The sequence below is a fragment of the Peromyscus maniculatus genome, chromosome 5 (genome assembly GCF_049852395.1).
Source record: "Peromyscus maniculatus bairdii isolate BWxNUB_F1_BW_parent chromosome 5, HU_Pman_BW_mat_3.1, whole genome shotgun sequence".
In the NCBI taxonomy this organism is placed as follows: domain Eukaryota; kingdom Metazoa; phylum Chordata; class Mammalia; order Rodentia; family Cricetidae; genus Peromyscus; species Peromyscus maniculatus.
In genome coordinates, this window is record NC_134856.1 from 91,680,287 (window position 1) to 91,687,403 (window position 7,117).

Sequence of the window (7,117 nt, forward strand, 5' to 3'; positions counted from 1 at the left end):
ATTCTGATTACAGTCTTGACTCCTTCTACTCTCAGTTTCTTTCAACCTCTCCTCCCATCTGGATCCACTCCCTTTCTGTCTCTCATTAGAAAAGAACAGGCTTCTAAGGGATGACAACAAACCAAACCAAATAAGTATAAGATAAAACAAAAACAATCACATCGAAGTTGGACAAAGCAAATTAACAGAAGGAAAAGAGCCCTAGAGAAGGCAGAAGAATCAGAGACCCACACATTCACACACTCAGGAGTCCCATAAAAACACTAAACAGAAAGCTAAAATATATATGCAGAGGACCTGGTACAAACCCATGTAGGCATTATACTTGCTACTTCAGTCTCTGTGAGTTCATATGAGCTTTGCTCAGCTGATTCAGAGGGCCTTGTTCTCCAGGTGTCCTCCATCCCTTCTAGCTCTTACACTCTTTCCCCAGGGTTCCCTGAGCTTTTAGGGGGGGGGGTGATAGAGTCACCCCATCTAGGGCTATGTTTTCCTAGGTCTCTCTCTCTCTCTCTCTCTCTCTCTCTCTCTCTCTCTCTCTCTCTCTCTCTCTCTCCCCCCCCCCCTCTCTCTCTCTCTGTGACGTCTGGCCTTTGGTCTCTGTTTTGGTTCCCATATGCTTCAGGAAGAAGCTTCTCTGATGATGCCTGAGTAATGCATTGACCTATTAATATAGCAGAGTATGTATTTGCTTATATATGGATATTACCATTAAGTAAATGATAACCAAGCTATAATCCATAGACCTAGAGAGGTTAGGTATAGAGGAAGGGACTAAGGGGTACACATGAATCTCCCTGGGAGGGGGAAATAGAATAAATTTTATGTGTGGAGTGAGATGATGGGAATGGGAGGATTGGGTGGGGAGAGGAAGGGAGATTGAATTAGGGAGAGTTTATGGGACAGACAAAATTGAGGGGCATTTTAGGGGTGGTATGGAAAACTAGTGTAGTGGAAACGTCCTAAAATATACAAAGGCAATCCTAATAAAGTCTCCAAATAACGAGGGTGTGGTGGTATTGTGTTCCCCAAAATATTGTGTACTCTAATAAATTTATCTGGGGTCAGAGAACAGACAGCCACTAGATACAAAGGCTAGAAAATGAGGACCAGAAACTAGAAGCTTTTTGGCTGGTTAAGCATTTGGCCTGGTTAAGCTTCAGGCTTTTGAGCAGTAATTCAGCTGAGACCCATTCCGGATGAGGACTCAGAGGCCTCCAGTCTGAGGAGACAAGACCAGCTGAGGATCTGGCGAGGTGAGATAGCTGTGGCTTGTTCTGTCTCTCTGATCTACCAGCATGGACCCCAATAACTGGCCTCAGGTTTTATTTTATCAATAAGAACTTTTAAGATTCCTGCTACATCTGGCGCCCAACGTTTGTATTATGAATTCATGAAAAAGCTGTTTGCCTGTGGCCTTGTGAGGCCCAGCTCAGGCCCAAGCTACACTCAGGCGGTTGTGGTGGCACACACCGGTAGGATTTGCTGAAGGAGACAGAGGCAGTAGGATCCCAAGTTTGAGCCGGCCTAGGAGGCTTGGGAGAAGCTTTGGCCTGGACTGAGCCACAAACAGTGGTGGGACCATGGAAGCAGTGGCTACTACTCCACGTTGCCAGCTCCTTATCGTGTTGGTGACTGTGGTGATGCTGCTACCAGGGACGAAGGGTTTACTGCTGCTGGTTCAGAGAAGAATTGCCAGGACCATCGTGTTACAAGAAAGCATCGGCAAAGGTCAGTTTGGAAAAGTTTGGCAAGACAAATGGTGGGGAGAAATTGTTGTGAAGATTTTCTGTTCTAGGGAAGAATGTTCATGGTTCTGAGAGACAGACATTTATCAGACTATGATTGCTCCAAACCACAGAGGAGGCAAAAAAAAAAAAAAAAAAAAAAAAAAAAGTCTGCAGGAAACCATGACCATGCCTAACAGTGACTTTGCAATCTTCAAAAAGATGACAGGATCCTACAACAATGATTCCACATGGACTATGATAAAGCCATTAAGCCGATTAACACCATGGAAAAATCGACTTTGGACTACAAACTGGTCAGAACAATTTCGAGAGGACTAGTTGAGATGATCCAGCCTGACAGACTACTCAAACAAGGACTTGAAACAAGCCCTGAACTTTCCTATTATCCAGAGACTGGACAAATGATACAGGACTTGATGATTAACCCCAAAATTTTCTTTTCAAGATTCCCTAAAGATATCTTCACCCCTAGAAAGCAAAAAGAAAAAGAGAATATAGATATGAGATAGATCATCGAATCTACTCTGAGAAAAAAGATAAAGAAATAATAGGATAAATAGGTGGATCATTGAATCTACACTGAAGAAAAAGGGGAAGATATAAAAATGACAAGAGGTAGACTACTGAATCTATTATGAAAAGAAAGAAGAGAAAATATGGATATGATAAGGTAAAAAGGGAGATTATGTAATCTACTTTTAAAAAGGAACTACTTGTTTTAAATAAGATAAGTAATGAAAATTTTTTGGTCTGAGTTTATCAGATGTTACTGGACTAGACATTGTTAATATATATAATGGAGTTTTTTGTCTGGATCTGTCAAATGTTAATGGACTAGACATTGTTAATGTAATCTTGACTGTATATTGCATATACTTATTGAAGATAGTTTTTCTTGTATTAGTTATAAGCTTTTTTAATTTTAAACAAAAAGAGAGGAAATGTGGTGGTATTGTGTTCCCCAAAATATTGTGTACTCTAATAAATTTATCTGGGGTCAGAGAACAGACAGCCACTAGATACAAAGGCTAGAAAATGGTGGCACTCACACCTTTAATCCTTTAATCCCAGGGAGTGGTGGTAGAAAGCAGAAAGATATATGAGGCGTGAGGACCAGAAACTAGAAGCTTTTGGGCTGGTTAAGCATTTGGCCTGGTTAAGCTTCAGGCTTTTGAGCAGTAATTCAGCTGAGACCCATTCCGGATGAGGACTCAGAGGCCTCCAGTCTGAGGAGACAAGACCAGCTGAGGATCCGGCGAGGTGAGATAGCTGTGGCTTGTTCTGTCTCTCTGATCTACCAGCATGGACCCCAATAACTGGCCTCAGGTTTTATTTTATCAATAAGAACTTTTAAGATTCCTGCTACACGAGGGAGATGGAATCCCAGCTAGTCATCCCTTGTCATCAAATGAAGCTTCCAGTACCCGACTGGGTTACATCCCATTGAATTGTTTGCCAAAGAGGTCCCATGGAACAATCCAAACAACCCAGGCTATTGTCAAAACAACAGATTGCTCTCTACAAACTGATTGCAAGGTCCCATTGCTGAAGACAACACCTACACAACTCACTGAACACGGAGAGTGCAGGTGGGTGATTACATAGAACCTTCACAACTATGTTCTAGATTCTTTGGTGTGGGAAGGTACTCTGCAGGCTAACAAAAGAGAAACATAAACACTAATACAGCCACAACCTTTTGATCTGCAATGCTGTCCTTGCCTACAGATTACATTAGGGAAATGGTGGCACAAAGATCTTGGGAGTAACTGACGAATGTCTAATTTGACTTAAGGCCCACTCCATGAGATGGAACCCATTCTGACACTGATTAGGTGAACAAAAACAAGACACTAGATAGCCCAGTGACCAAGGACAAAACTAAATACTACAGTCTTAAAAGTGATAAAATGACTCTTAACATCACTCTTCATTTTATTTATTTGTTTGTATATGGGGAGTATTTGCTTGCCACAGCCCCATGTGGAAGTCAGATGAAAATCTTTGAAAGTTTTTTTTCTTCTTCCATTATGTGGATCCTGGGGGTCATACTTGGTTTCTTAACCTCAACAGCAAGCAACTTTACCCACTGAGCCATCTTACCGTCCCATATTTGCTGTTTTTATAGAGATTAATTTAAAAGAAAAAGTGATAAATTCATGTTACCTGTATATTGAACAAGATTTCATTGTAAAAAATCATTTCATATAAGAAATATATATATGGGAGAAATAATAACTGTGTAAATATGTATATACACATTTAAGCTTTGAAGTTAAGAAGTTAACTATATGTTCTGTAACTTCTGGGAAAACATGAACAAATGCCTATTTATGCCAAAGAAGACACAAACAAATGCCCAATGAACTGATTCCAGGTTTAGCTTACTGAATCAATGAGTTTATTGGGCTTACTTAAACTGACACAGGTGAAGAGTCACTTATAACAGAATGGATGACTTTGGCAGCTGCATCATCAGAAAGCCTACTCCCGCATGGGTGATGACTAATGAACACTACATCCTGCAGCGCTCTGCACAACTTGCAGGCAGCTCTGCTGAAGAGTCTCTTCTCTGCAGCAATTAGTTATTGCTTCTATAAGCCAAGGAAGGGGCTCAGGAATCATATGAGTTTCCAGAGGTTTTGTTTTGCTTTGTTTTCAATCTTACTTGTTTCTTATGAGCTTCATGAACCTTCAGAGCATTTCTTTCCTCCAGAAGAAAATGTTTCAATTCAAAGAAAATAATTACATAACACTGTAGGATTGATTATCAAATGAGATAAATTAATACCAGTGAAACTCATGAGCTAAACGCATGAAGACTGTCAGAAAGCTAATTTTTAAACCAATCTCTACTAACGCGAGAAATCCATGGGAGTCTGCTTAAGGAGTATTAGGGAAATTTATTAGGATAAATTGAGGAAATACACTCACAAATACAGAAACAAGTAGACAGCTGAAGTTGTCCTCTTAGCTGACTAGAGCGAATCCACCTGGCAGTTCGATCAGACCAGGAAACAGGAATCAGGGAGAAGGGGCTCATGACTTCTCTCCCTTTCCTTTCAAGAGGTCACATACAATGACAAGAAGCACTGCCTCTGTTACACCATATAGCCCAAGGTCATGGGCAGAGCAAATACCACTACACTCTACCACTTACAGTTTAATCTTAATGTTTGATTCTTTGTTCTTCAGTTTTCTTATCTGTAAAATGTGGATAATTTTATATACTTCTAACATTCTTGTGAAATTTATATAGAGATAACAGTAAAATCACATCACATTATGATGTTGGTATAATTGAAAATCTAGATGGGCCTTAGTCTTACTATTGCTGATAAATTAAAAAAAAAAAAAAACTTATAAACAAGTTTTCCACAGTTGTCTACAATCATTAAAGGCCAGAGAACATGATAAAGTTTTGAAGACTTTATACCTGAAGATCTACCATGAAATATCTAGCTCAGAAAATACATGTAGACTGCATCTCCTATTGAATGTTTGAGTCCCCATTAGATTACATGAGGGGCTTTTTAACATGGTTTTGTAGTCAACAAAGAGACACTATTCAGTTTCCATAGTCATCCTCCATTAATTCCATCATCACTCAGACCTGGGTCACCCACAATCGCCTCCTAACACACTGAGACACATTTCTGTCTACTGAGAAGCCTTCGGCACAGTAGACATTTAAGAGCTGTGGAGGAAACAGTCAACTATAAACAGATCTCTGAGGTTTCTTCTTTTTTTTTTTTTTTTTTTTTTTTTTGGTTTTTCGAGACAGGGTTTCTCTGTGTAGCTTTGCGCCTTTCCTGGAGCTCACTTGGTAGCCCAGGCTGGCCTCGAACTCACAGAGATCCGCCTGGCTCTGCCTCCCGAGTGCTGGGATTAAAGGCGTGCGCCACCACGCCCGGCTGAGGTTTCTTCTTGTTAGCAGCTAACAGAGAGTATGCTGTCACCTATCACTGGTCAGAAGCCAAATTTTCTTCCCCATGATCACAGCAGAAAACTTTCTGTGCACCATCTTAGGACACCAGAGCCAAACACCACATGTAAGATCCCAGGTGATATGATGCCATCCCTTCCCAAAAGGGTAGAATGTTTTGTATATCTGAATAAAACAAAATCCTATTGTCAAGGCAGGGGCATCGGCCATCACTTCCATAAAGAAACACAAGAATCTCTAAAACTACACTGACCGCAAAAATGTATCCAATTCTGTTTAAATAGTATGTGCCTATAAATATGATTTTCACAAACAAAAGTGGTTTCATAAAAATCCTATCTAGTAAAATTGCATAGTCTTAGTTCTTCATCTGCACCTCTCCCTAGAAATCTCTGCTTCAGGTACTTTTCAAGTTCCAACCCAAGTGTTCCCTCTCTCATAATAAAGTCGTCAGTCCTCTGAACCAGAATGCCATGCAGACAATTGGAGAGGGTATCAATTTCAGACACATGGTTTTATTCTATTTAGTAATATAGTTAATTTTATTCATCATAGAAACCAAAACTATACCTTAAACTTTATAGTGAACAATAAACAGCTTGAGAACAGAAATGAATCTGACCTAGTGATGATTTCACACTCCAAGCAAAATACTTTTTACACATTCAGGAATGGAGCTTTTGTCAGTCATGAGCACTTGATACAGTCATGCAAATGTTGTTGCCAGAAATATGATACATATTAATAGTTAAGTGAATCTCTGTAGAAGGTGAATCTCAAGGTTGAGAGGGAGGAGAGCAGGAAAAGAGAGAGAGGATGCTTTATGTCTAACTGGAGATGAGATAAAATAATTTCAGCAGCAATAGCAAAAATGAAACAAAGTATCAGGCAGAAGCGAAAATGAAATGATACAGAAGATGCCATCACTAGGAATAAAGTGAGAGATTTATCACTGACAAGGCTCCATACAGACATTCGACTCAGTGCATCGTAGGTGAGCGCTAGATCGTAAGCATGAACAAATACCCTTGCATGAAATAAGGAATCGGGATCAGAGTTAACAAGGCAGTACGCTAACAAGGGGAGAAAAATTATGTTCAATGCTTGAAGAGATAACAGGATTTGAAAAGAGAAACTTAAAGAGAAAGTGAATGAGGCGGTAAGGAGCTGTATAAAAATTTTATCTGGAATAGTTAAAAGGTAACTTTTCTATGTATGCAAGACAAAAATAGTAGACTATTAGGTTGGAAAGTTATAAATAATGACAAGGGTTTAGTTTAAACTTTCAAAAAGCCCATTCATCTATCCAACTGTCTTCAGAGTGTGTATTTGAATCTGCACACTTGAGGAGAGACCAGAGGTGAAACAGATATGGAAGAGAAGTATGGGTTGTATTTAAGTAAGCTTTTCTAGGAATAAA